Genomic DNA, 13,228 nt, shown 5'->3' on the forward strand with positions numbered 1-13,228 from the left:
AGATGTGCGTGTGTTATCTGCTGAACACAAAATCAAACCGAACTGGATCTCACGATCTGCTTCCCTTCTGGTCCTGCTGTTATTCCTGAAAGGAATGTTACAGCATCTGTCACTGCAAGAAATGGTTCACAGTGGGTAACTTCTAATTCAGGTTCCAGCCTGGGTTCAGTACAGTAGTAGTATTGAAGATTGTGTGTTCCAGCCACACTTTAGAGATAGTGGGCTGGACTTTACGGGGCGCTCTGCACCCCACCCCTTATGACTGAAAAGTTGGTCATCCGCAGTGTCCCCCAAAACCTGTCTGCCTCGCGGTGATATTACACAGGGAGCAACATTAATACTTTCAGGGTGGGACTCCCCACTCCACCCGGATGGAAACCCCGCCCTAGAGAGCTGTTAGCAAATCTGATTGGCCAGCAGTCTCTATAGTCCCAGCTGGGGTTGAAAGGTGGCCACCGCTGGTACAGGCAGCACCCCCCCCCCCCCCCCCCCCCCCACCCCCCCCCACCCCCAGGAGAAGACTGATGGAGCCCAGATGTAAGTCCAGGATTTTGGAATGGCCTTGGCTGGAGACCCGGGGGGCGCAATGAGGTTGGAGGATGGGTGACGGAGGGAGGGGTGTGATGGTGGCGGGATGAGGGTGGTGATGCATGTTTTAGAGACCAAAGGGGAGGTAGAATCTTTTGGGGGTTGGGGTCTGCTTCTGAACGGCACATTGAGACCCCCTGAAGGAAGTAACCCTTCTTTATGCCTGACTGCCTCTGCCTTCCCAGGGTGCACTTAAAATAGTGGCAGAGATAGAAAGAGGCCCTTATGTGACCATAAATTGGCCACTTAAGGGTCTCAAAAGGCCACAGGGTGGATGGGCTGCCTGTCACGTCCTGCCCATTGTAATGTAACAGACAGGTCAGGGGTAGGTAGGAAGATGTGGGCACCTGCTTTATATTAAAATCCTCTCCTCCCCGCACCCATCTCTCACTGACAATGGTTCCTGTACACATTGAGCCATCGCTGGTGTCTCCCTCTGGATGTCTCCCTGGCCTGATGGGCGGCCGTGTTTTCAGGGTGTGCGTTGGCCCCTACACATTGGGTGCCAGATCAAACCAGCGTTGACATTGCCGCTGAGGGGTTGACAAAACCATCTATATTGTAATATCTGTGAAGAATTGGACAAGGTGAGAGATCGACAATCAGTCTTCCACCCTGGGAACCTCAAATTTCCCAAGCCGACCCCGTCCTTACGTTTCCCGCTTTTCGTTCAGAGTGCCGTCCACTGAACCAGTTCTGCTAGGGGTCACTGCCCTGCAAACCCACCCCTGGCCACATCAGGAGCCCACTAAACTTCAGACACCTGACCCCTGCCAAGAACATTATGGGGGCTGAACTCAGATATCCTCCCCTGATCCACAAAACCCACCCTGTGGTGCAGGGATACCCTCAGCGCTGAAGCCCAGATTTAGAGTGTTTGATTGTTGGCTGCTGCCACTGTGCTGCTGCCGTCCCCATGGTTCAGGCAGGGTGTCCAGGCCTCACAGTTTGATTGGAATGCTTGGCAATAACACTCGTCTGAGACGAGGCACGTGCACCCACCAGAATGCATTTGAGTAATATTTTATTGGCAAAAACGGTCAACAGTAACAAAGGTTTGAAAATCAACTACGTAACATTCCACATATCACACTAACTGTTAATCAACAAAGAAATATCACTGTTCTATATTGATACCAATATATCAGCTCATTTTCACAAAAAAAAATGAAAGACACGGTATCACCTCTTGGCGGTTTCCCAAAAGAAACAAAGGATAAGCTTGAGAATGCTTTAATCGTGTCCAGAAATTAGTTGTGGAAATGATCTGTCCATCAATGTGTGACATGTTCCACATATCAGAGCCATTCTCCATCCAGGAGCCGCAGCTGTGCAGCCCCTCCCACCACGGCCGAATCTCACCGGAGCCAAATCCTGGCGTCAACATACTTCACTGGAGTTCAAGGTGCAGTTGAACATCCTTGATTTCCAGCGTGTTTAACACCTGGTGACATGTCAGTCCCATGCAACACTCACCACACCAGCAATCTGTAAAAGCATTTCTTCAACATCTTCATTCTGTTGCAGATTTTGATCAATCTTGTACACCATGTCCCGCAGCGTCTTTTTCCTTCAAACCTGATTGACTCTGGACTCATCCCGTCCGCCTGAACCCAGTGTTCCAGGTACCTTGGAAAAAATTGTCCTTCTTTCAGGCTACAGAAAAAGAAGGAACAGCAGCAACATCCTCCAGGCATCTGCAGCTACCAGCAGCCAGCACAACCTACAGCACCACTTGAGAATATTTTGCTCATTAAACAATCAACAGTACCTTTATACAAAGAAATGAAAATCAGTATTTAACAGTCCATATGTTGCACTAACCATGAACCCAGAAGGAAAAGGCTCTGTGCCACACCCACACACAAGTACCTTTTCGCAACAGAACAGCGGTGCATACTCAAAACTACGACAGTTCTTGTATACAAAGAAAACCCAAAGCACACAGCATCACCCCTGGCAGGTCCTCAACAGAAACGGAGTATCCTTGCTATTCAATAATTTTATGGATCAGTCTCTGTCATCATAGATGGCCTAAGTTCATCGGAAGGAAAGCTTGGTATCCACATGTTTCACTGTAATTTAAGGTGCAGCAAAACATCCTCGAGGTCCAATGATATCTGACTCATGGCGACGTGCTAGTCGACATGCAGCACTCACCACACTTACCACAAAATCACCAGCAATCTGTAAAAGCATTTCTTCAACCCCTTCATCAAGTTGCTCATTCAGGTTAATCTGCCTCAGAGCACACTGACCCAGCGCACGCCAGAAGAGAGAAACAACTTCCCAACCCCTTCTCCAGCCCGGGCAGCAGGTCACCTTAACAATCCTCCCTTTCCTTTTTCCAGGCCACAGAAGCAAGAGGAGGCCGCAAACAAACAGGCAGATGCAGCTGCAGGCAGCAACAAGCAACAAACACCACTTATTTGGATCAATCTACCTCCAAGCATTAAACATGAAACAGTCAACAATACAATAAAGTCACCAGCAATCTGCAGAAGCATTTCTACAACACCTTTGTCAAGTTGCTCAGTCGGCTAAATCCACCTCGCCCTCTCCCTCCTGCAGTAGGCAGCAGTAGACTCCTCAGCCGTGGAAAATCGCCCTGATGCAGAGCACGCCAGGGGAGGTAAGAGCTCCCCTTCCCTTTCTGATAATAATAATTTTTATTATTGTTACAAGTAGGCTAACATTAACACTGCAATGAAGTTACTGTGAAAAGCCCCCAGTTGCCACATTCCGGCGCCTGTTCGGGTACACAGAGGGAGAATTCAGAATGTCCAATTCACCTAACAGCACGTCTTTCGGGACTCATGGGAGGAAACCGGGACTCGTGGGAGCACCCGGACGAAACCCACGCAGACACGGGGAGAACATGCAGACTCCGCACAGACAGTGACCCAAGCCGGGAATAGAACCTGGAACCCTGGTGCTGTGAAGCAACCATGCTAACCACTGTGCTACCATGCTGCCCAATGTTGTGCTACAGGTTCTTCTTGCTTCGAACCGGATTGCCTTCTGGACTCATCCGCCCCCATGAGCTCGGTGTTCCAGGATACAGATATCTTAGAAAAAATTGTCATTCTTTCCGCTACACAAAAGGAAGGAAACAGCAACTGCAGCCTCCAGACACCTGCAGCTACCGGCAGGAGCAAGCAGCAAACACAACCTGCAGCTGTGAAGTACTCGCCCAGCTAAAAAGGCCAATTCCTTATTAACAATAGCCTTCAGCTGTGCAGCCAGAGGTTGCTCCCAGTCAGAGGGAGTTAAAGTGACCATCACCATATAACCGAACACGGCTCTGGCCTGGAAGTGTTTGGTGGGGCAGACAGACGGCAGCTGAAGTTGCCCCTGTTATGGGTAGACACAATTTGGGGGGGGGGGGTATGCTGCAGGACCCGCAGACACTGTGCCCCTCTCCCCACCGCCCACGTGCGACTTACGGCCGATGGCGCCCTGGCCACTGACCAGGCCTGCCCCCCACCTGCGGGCTCTGGGGGTCTGGGGTCTGGGGGTTCCCTCCCCACCCCCTCCCCCCCTACCCCCGAGTACTGGGGCGGCAGCTCCCGAGCTCCTGGCCAGCATGCCCAAAACCAGAAATGGCTTCTCACCCCCTCCGATTCCCTCAGCAGTCATTGCACTAGCTTCCTCTTTTAAATAGGAGTGCTAAACGTCTCCCGTTAGGGCGCCGGTTAGTTCCCGGATTGGGCTTCCACCTCATTCATAAGATGGAGATTGCCTTTAATTGCTGACAATTGGTGTCTTGCCAGGTCTAGGTGGGATATGGATCCTGCCAACGGAGGCGGACCGGTTAGTTTGCGAACCATTCACTACCTGGCCCGTAGCCTGAGTTCAGCCTCTCCCACAATTTAACCGGTGCGCATGGATCTGCAACATGGCCATTACACTGTGCCCAAAACTAGCGAGTACAGTAATGAGGGAATGCTGTACCGCCAGAGAAACTGCTTTTCAGACCAATGCCCCATGTAGTTTTTGAGGAGGATCCCATGGCATTCTACAAAGAAAAGCAGATGAGTTTGTCTATTTTCAAACTTCTTTTTCCGGGACCCACTTTTGCCAATTGGCCGACGTTCGGGACACACATTGGCCGACCTTTGCTACCCATGACGCTGACCTTCGCAACTGAGGTCACATTCTCTTACCTTTAATGCGAAAGTCATCACGATCTCACTTCAATCAGGTTCAAAGCATGAGAGGGCCATGCGGGTATTAGTTACAGACTACAGCAAGTTCCTTTGTGCCATCTTCATCTTTAATGAAATGGAAACCCAACCTTGGACACGTAGGTCATCGCGAAGGGCAATAACAACAAAATGCTCATTTTACTCAGCACTGGGTACATCTGGGAGATGCTGCTCCTGAATGCTGAAGCCTCATGGGCTTTTGCAGTGTTTTTAATGTGGTATTTTCAGGTACAGTAGTGCCATCTTTTAACGTGGAGTTAGCTGTAAGTTAATAACTGACTTTGGGGTCTCAACCTCAAAAGAAATTTTTCTTCCACCAGTTCTCCATCAAAATCTCTACTTCTCCTCTAATTTGCCAATACTGCTCTGCATATAACACAGATGGGTGTTGTCTCCTTATTTGCATTGGCACAATTGACAAAACCATACCTCAAGAAATCATCTTTATACTGCTTTGTTCCCAAGTTCTTTGTGGGCTGTTTACCAAGGACCTTGGAGCTCTGCAGAGAGCTAACACTAGCACTGCTCTGGCCTGTCCTGAACTCTCCTGAGCAGCTTTAGGCCATGAAAGATATTGTGCGGGATTCTCCGACCCCTTGCGAGGTCAGAAAATCTCCGGGGGGCGGCATGAATCTCGTCCCAGCCGTCCGCCGAATTCTCCGGCACCGGAGAATCGGCAGGGGCGGGAGTCGCGCCACGCTGGTCAGCGGCCGCTTGCAGCGACCCCCTGGCGATTCTCCGGCCCGCGATGGGCCAAAGTCCCGCTGGTGTAGATTAGATTAGGTCTGTTACCAGCGGGACCTCGCTGCGCGGGCAGGCTGCGGGGTCCTGGGGGGGGGGTGCGGGACGATCTGGCCCCGGGGGTGTCCCCGTGGTGGCCTGGCCCACGTTCTGGGCCCACTGAAACGCGGGCGGGCCTGTGCTGTGGGGGCACTCTTTTCCTACGCATTGGCCATGTCAACCTCCGTGATGGCTGACACATAGGTGAACCCTCCGCGCATGCGCGGGAATGACGTCAGCAGCCGCACCTTTGGGTGGATTCCGCACCTTTGGGGCGGGCTGACGCCGGAGTGGTTCACGCCACTCCGTCCTGCCGGGAACACCCCCCACCCCCGCCGCCGGGTATAGGAGAATCCCGCCCATTGCGTGAATACAATTCTTTTTTTCTCTCTAACTGTTCACAGTGTGTGTTTACAATACTGTACGCTAATGTGGGGTACAAAGAAAAGAGAGTGGTTTCTTCTCACTTGACCATAGGCCAGAGGCTTGAGTGACTCGGGAAATCTTTTTCCTGTTTATTCAGGGTAGATGGTCCAAATTGCGAATGTTACTGCAACTTATCACCAAAGCGCTTGTTTTTTTTTAATTGTTTTGGAGCAGTTTGAAATCACTGGTGAGAAGTCACATTTTCTATTACTGATCCAATGTGCTGATTGATTCATTGTGCTCCTGTTTCTATTTCTGTTTCTTGATAAACATCAACTAGTCACTTTCAGCCTGATCCATGCAGGCTGTTCCCATGTTATTTTTTTTATTTGGCAATTGAGGAGGTATGCGGGAGATTTTGGGTCGGGTGGTGACCCGTACTGTTTCCAGCGTAGATGTCAATGGAAAAAAGACTTCATTATTCACTATGAACGTATTGACGTCCTTACACTTTGAGCAGTATTCAAGCTTGTCCTCATGGTGGGGATTGGGGGGGATGCGGGGGTGGAGTGTGTGTTTTGCCAAAGAAGCTGGCTTTTTCTATGTCCGCGATGTGAAATGCATTGCCAATCAGCCTGACTCATCGCCGGCAAGGTCATGACTCGCAGTCTGATTCACGGCTCTTTGTTGTTTGTCACAAGGGATTTTGAGGTGTATAATAATTTTTGTTTTCGCTGCTCTGAAGGATCACTGTAATTACTGCCTATAGAAAAGACTTTGCTCAGCTGCGATATGTCCCACCAGTCGGACAGCTCACAACCCTCACATATATTTCCAGTAGGATGTTTTTGTAAACCAGTGTTTATGACACATATGGTAGCACGGTGGTTATACACTGGACTGATAACCAGAGGTGAGTTCAAATCCCACCATGGCAGCTGGGGAATCTAAATTCTGTTAGTTTAATAAATTTGGAAAGTTAGGAACCATAGAATGTTTGGATAATTATCTGGGTCACTAATGACGGCACAGTAGCATGGTGGTTAGCACTGTTGCTTCACAGCACCAGGATCCCGGGTTTGAATCCCCCTTGGGTGACTTGGGTGTGGAGTCTGCACGTTCTCCCCGTGTCTGCGTGGGTTTCCTCCGAGTGCTCTGGTTTCCTCCCACAAGTCCCGAAAGAATGTGGTGACTAGGGGCTTTTCATAGTAACTTCATTGCAGTGTTTTATAAATTTAGAGTAGCAAATTATTTTTCTTCTTCCAATTAAGGGGCAATTTAGCGTGGCCAATCCACCTAACCTGCGCAACTTTGGGTTGCGGGGTGAAACCCACACAGATATGGGAGAATGTGCAAACTACACGGGCAGTGACCCAGATCTGGGATCTAACCTGGGGCCTTGGCGCCGTGAGGCAGCGGCAATAACCACTGTGCCTCACTGCTGCCTACTTGTGACAATAATAAAGATTATTATTATGGATGGAAATTGGCTGTCCTTATCTGGTCTGGTCTGTATGTGCCATTGGATATACAACAATATGGTTACCTGTCCCTCTGAAGTGGCTGAACAAGCCACTGTGTTATTCAAAGCTCCTGCATCAAGCAATTATAAGAATAAAACTGACTGGACCATCCAGCACTGACCTAGGATACAACAATGGTGTACCTAGCTCAGTTGACCCTGCACAATCCATTTTATTTACATCTGGGGACTTGTGCCAGAATTGGGAGAGCTGCCTCTCAGGCTGGTCAAGCATGAAACTCGCAGAATTGTACCTTTAAGCCAACATCTCAGACTTCTCCATCGCATTGTCCCACCCGCAGGACACCAGAGATGCCGGCACGGTGCTGTACAGTATAGGGAGGGAGGTGACCTTGGAGTCATGAATATTGACTCATGGCATCTTGGCAAATATGGGCAAGAATACATCCCACTAATTACTGTGATGATATGCATAAAGCACGTTTGTACATAATGTTATGCACAGCCGATGACCACTAGGTGGCAGTGTAAACCCACCACGTGACTCTGTGCCTGGGGAGTTGGGAGTAGGTTGTGCTGGAGGATAGACGTATTTTGCAGTCGCTCTACAATAGTTACTTAGTGTTAGTAGTTTATTATTTTATTTATCCTAGTTACCTTTATCATGCAGTTATTTCATAATAAATTATTTAAACTAGATGTTCTGTAGTTCATCATTCACTTTGGCCAGTCCACAGAGCGTTTTTTTAGAGCATCCAATTCCTTTTTTCCAATTAAGGGGCAAATTAGCATAGCCAATCCACCTAACCTGCACATCTTTGGGTTGTGGGGGCTGAAACCTACGCAAACAGGCTGAGAATGTGCAAACTCCACACGGATAATGACCCAGAGCCTCGGCGCAGTGAGGGAGCAGTGCTAACCACTGCACCACCATGCTGCCCCAGTCTACAGAACATAATAATTACCACTGACTGCCCGCCTTAAGCTGATGGATCAGCACTCCTCCATATTGACCATCACTATCAACATCCTATATATGACCAATGACCAGAAACGTATTTGGACCAGCCATATAAATACTGTGGTTGTGAGAGCAGGTCAGGGGCCAGGAATCCTGCAGCGAGTAACTCATATCCTGACTCCCCAAAGCTTGCCCACCATCTACAACACACAAGTCAGGAGTGTAATGGAATACACTTCACTTGCCTGGATGAGTGCAGCTCCAACAACACCCAAGAAGCTTGACACCATCCAGGACAAAGCAACCCGCTTGATTGGCACCCCTTCCACATTCATTCACTCCCTCCACCATCAACGAACAGTGGCAGCCGTGTGTACCATCTACAAGGTGCACTGCAGGAACTTGGCAAGGCTCCTTAGGCAGCATCTTCCAGACCCTCGGCCGCGACCATTTAGGACAAAGGCAGCAGATACCTGGGAACCCCACAACCTGGAAGTTCCCCTCCAAGTCACTCACCACCCTGACGTGGAAATATATCACTGTCACTGGCTTGAAATCCTGGAACTCCTTCCCTAACAGCACTGTGGGTGTACCTACACCTCAGGGACTACAGCGATTCAAGAAGGCAGCTCACCAACACCTTCTCAAGGGCAATTAGGGCTGGATAAGAAATGCTGGTCTAGCCAGTGATGCCCAAATCCAAAACGAGTAATGGTTCAGAAAGTACTCCGGGTCTGGGACTTCAATGCCCATTGTCAAGAATAGCTTGGCAACACCATTACTGAATGAACTGTTTGGGTGCTGAAGGAAAGAGCCACCAAACACAGCTTCCCTGCCCACCCCTGTTGGCATTCAAGAGACCATTCTCTGAAACGCCCTGGCCCTCTCGCCAATTACTCCAACCCCTTTCCTATGGCATCTTTCCAATGCTTTGGAATATTTTGTACATTCATTGTGATTTAAAATATCTACTCCATGCTTCAGCTCTTCGCTTCCAGCTTTTTCTACAGTTTTGTTCGCTTTTCCTCTGAGTCCACACCCAGGCTTAACCAATCAAACACTGTGAGTGTCAATAGTAAATATACTCACATAATCAAATAACGAACAATTGAACACTGCACATGCAAATGCAGGAGATGCAACACCTGCTCTTTTACCTCGTCCGTTCCCACCATCCAAGGCCCCAAGCACTCCTTGGGGTTGAAGAAGCAATTTACTGGACTGTGTTCATTGCTCATCATGTGGTCTCCTCTGCAATGGGAAAATCAAACACAGGTTTGGTGACTGCTTTCTGCATCACCTCTCTTCATTCCGCCAGCATCGCCCAAATCTTATTGTTGCTGGTTATTTCAATTTTACACTCTGATTTTGACCTACTGCAGAATTCCACTGAAGGTCAGCACAGTGGTAAGAGACAGAACCTTACCTTTTGGGTTAATGACCTCCTGGACTTAACATTGAATTCAGCAATCTAGATCAAAACATCTGCCTCCTTTTTGCTTCATGTTGTTTCTGCTGCTCCACCTTCTCTCGATACTTTCTTTATTCCTTCAATTTGCATTCAGGTAGCTGTCATCCAGCCATTCACACATCACCTGGATATATCTTTTAGTTCTTTACTCCACCCATTGCCATTCACTTTGGCTTTTGTGCCGTGGAACCTTTTGTCGTCTAATCATCTTTCCTGCCGTCCACCCATATCACAGACCTTGGGCGTGATTTAACGGAAATGAAGCAGAGTCCCGTGTTGGGCGCGTTTAGCCGGGCGTTTCCCCGGCACTGATTAATCGGGACTCTGCTTCATTTTCAGGCCTTGGTGAGGAATGCCCGCGGAGGCCGTACTTAATCCCATTTCCTGCACTAACAGGTTTTGCACACCCGTGCAGGAAAAGTGGTGCCCCGATTTCTTGACACTCCACCACAGCCTCCGCCTCCTAACGCACCAGCTCACCAATTATCGAGTCATCGAGCACCCCTCACCCAACCCCATAAGGGCAGAGCACCCCCGGGCCTGATCCTTGGCATGGGCAAGATGCCACATGGGCACTGCCAGGCTGACTTTGTCATGTGCTCAGGTGGCATCGGGGGTGCCAGGGCATGACCCTGCCCAGAGTCCTACCACCCAGGCTCCTCTTACCGCCTGGGAGATCCCCCCAAGTATCGGGGCGCCTGGTCCACGTTTATGCAAACCAATTGTGGCATCTTTTCTGGTGGTGGACGTGGCTCACCATTGGCCAACGGCAGGAGTGTCTGCTCCCAAGATACCATCTTGGCACTACCACCCTGGCAGTGCCACCTGGGCACCCTGGCATTGTGATGGGGTAGTCTCCGCTTGCCCAATCCGACATAGATCAACACCTTCCAGGACAAGGCAGCCGACTTGTGCACCAATATACAAGATACATTGCAGCAACTTGCTTAGGCTCCTGCGAGATCACCTTCCAAACTTGCAGCCTCTACCGTCTGGAGGTACATGGGCAGCAAGTGCCTGGGAGCACCAACATCTCCAAGCCACACATCATCCTGACTTAGAAATATATCACCGCACCTGTGTCAAAACCTCAGAACTCGCTATTTAACAACACTTCACCACACGCATCACAGCCGTTCAAGATAGCATCTCACCACCTCCTTCTCAAGGCAATTAGGGATGGGCAATGAGTGCTGTGTGTGAGCATCATCCACATCCTGAGACTGATTAAAAAAAAATGATTCCATGTTCAATTCACCTTGCAATCTGTTCTCTTAATTGGGTCTGGCAGCACCCACACTAATGTGATAAAAGTGATGTCATATTCAGCGATGTGGAACATGTTTCACATCTCTGCGACAGATGGCTTTCAGATCGAGATGATCACAGAATCACGAGGTAAAGATGCATGAGTAAGGTTGTCTTCCCTCACTCATGCAGAAAGGGTAGAGGCCCACCAAGTTACTACAAGCGCAACAGTTAAGAACGAGGCTTATTCTATCATGGGAAGACATCAGAAACTCCACAGCTCATCACCAGCACTGATGATGTATCCGAGAGGATTTGTGAACCCATCAATCTCTTTAAGGAGCAAAATAGGAAGCACACTCCCGTCTGCATCAATGGCTCCGAAGTGGAGATGGTTGATAGCCTTATGTTCCTCGGGGTCACCATCACCGACAGCCTGTCCTGGTCCACTCACATTGATGCAACAGTCAAGAAAGCCCACAACGTCTCTACTTCCTACGGAAGCTAAAGAAATTTGGCATGTCTGCATTGACTCTCACAAAATTCTCCAGATAGAGAGCATCCTATCTGGCGGCATCACAGCCTGGTATGGCAACTGCTCGGTCCAAGATCGCAAGAAACTGCAAACTGTGGTGAACTCAGCCCAACATATCACATGAGCTTGTCACTCCCAAATATCAGGGGCTTGTTTAGTACAGGGCTAAATCTTTGGCTTTGAAAGCAGACCAAGGCAGGCCAGCAGCACGGTTCAATTCCCATACCAGCCTCCCCGAACAGGCGCTGGAATGTGGCGACTAGGGGATTTTCACAGTAACTTCATTTGAAGCCTACTTGTGACAATAAACAATTTTCATTGATTCTGTCTACACCTCCCTCTGCCTCAGGAAGGCAGACAGCATTATCAGAGACCCCTCCCACCCAGGCATTGCCTTCTTCCAGACCCTTCCATCAGGCAGAAGGTGCAGAAGTCTGAAGACCCGCACATCCAGACATAGGAACAGCTTCTTCCCCACAGCTACCAGACTCCTCAACAACTCCCCCTCGGACTGATCTGTTCCCTGTAAGAACCCTATTCACAATGCCCTATGCTGCTGTTGCTCATGTATTTGCTTTGTTTGGCCCCTTGTTCCGCACTGTAACCAATCACTGTTTGTCGATGTACCATTTGTCAATGTTCTATGTCGATTATTCTTTTTGTCTACTATGTACGTACTGTGTATGTTCACTCGGACGCAGAAAAATACTTTTCACTATCCTTCGGTACATGGGACAATAAATCAAATCAAATCAAATCATCAAAATACCTTTGATGCTGGAAAACTGAAATGAAAACAGGAAATGTTGGCCAGGTGTCATCCATGGCATGAAACGTTGGCCAGAATTTCATGGGAATCAAGGAGGTTCTGCCACTGGGGCTGAAAACAGACCCTGAGCCCATGGGGGGGAGCAGTGGGACTGCAGTGACGGTTTTTACCAGCGGCTCCCAGTTAAGGCTGCAGCCCTAATCAGAGGGTCAACACCTGGGCAACGCTACCAACGCTACCAGGCAGGTGAAGGAGAGGGCACCTCCATGTTGAGCCACCTGAAGGAAGGGTTCTTTTTTGATGTGCCAAGCTCAGCCAGGCAGACACCTGTGGTTAGAGAAGTGAACTGGAGAAGTCCAGTGACGATGCCAGAGTTGAGGGGGTGACCAATGCCATCAGGGGTCATAGAGTGACCAGATTGAAAGGCCCTCTTGCCTCCCGCTGGGAGGATGCTTCATATGTACCTGGCGGTATGTCCACATGCCGAGGGCCCATCGTATGTTGGTAAAATGCTGGTGGGGAACAAATTGTTCATATAATGGCCAATTAATTGAATTAATTGTTATATTGCCTTCACTTGGCCATCTGTCGAGCTGCTACTGTTCCCACTTCTGGGAATAGCTTGTGGTGGCAGGATGCCTTCCGCCATTTTATGAATCCTTCCACCTCCCAGGCCATCTCCAGCGTCCTGGCAACGTCCTAGCCATCAATTCTGTATGACCCGCTCCACAGATGCTGCCAGACTTGCAGACCACGTCCAGCATCTTCTGTATTTATTTCTCTTCCAGATGCTGACTGTAGCTGTCTAATTCATAGCAT

Source organism: Scyliorhinus canicula, chromosome 15 (genome assembly GCF_902713615.1).
Source record: "Scyliorhinus canicula chromosome 15, sScyCan1.1, whole genome shotgun sequence".
NCBI classification, from domain to species: Eukaryota; Metazoa; Chordata; class Chondrichthyes; order Carcharhiniformes; family Scyliorhinidae; genus Scyliorhinus; species Scyliorhinus canicula.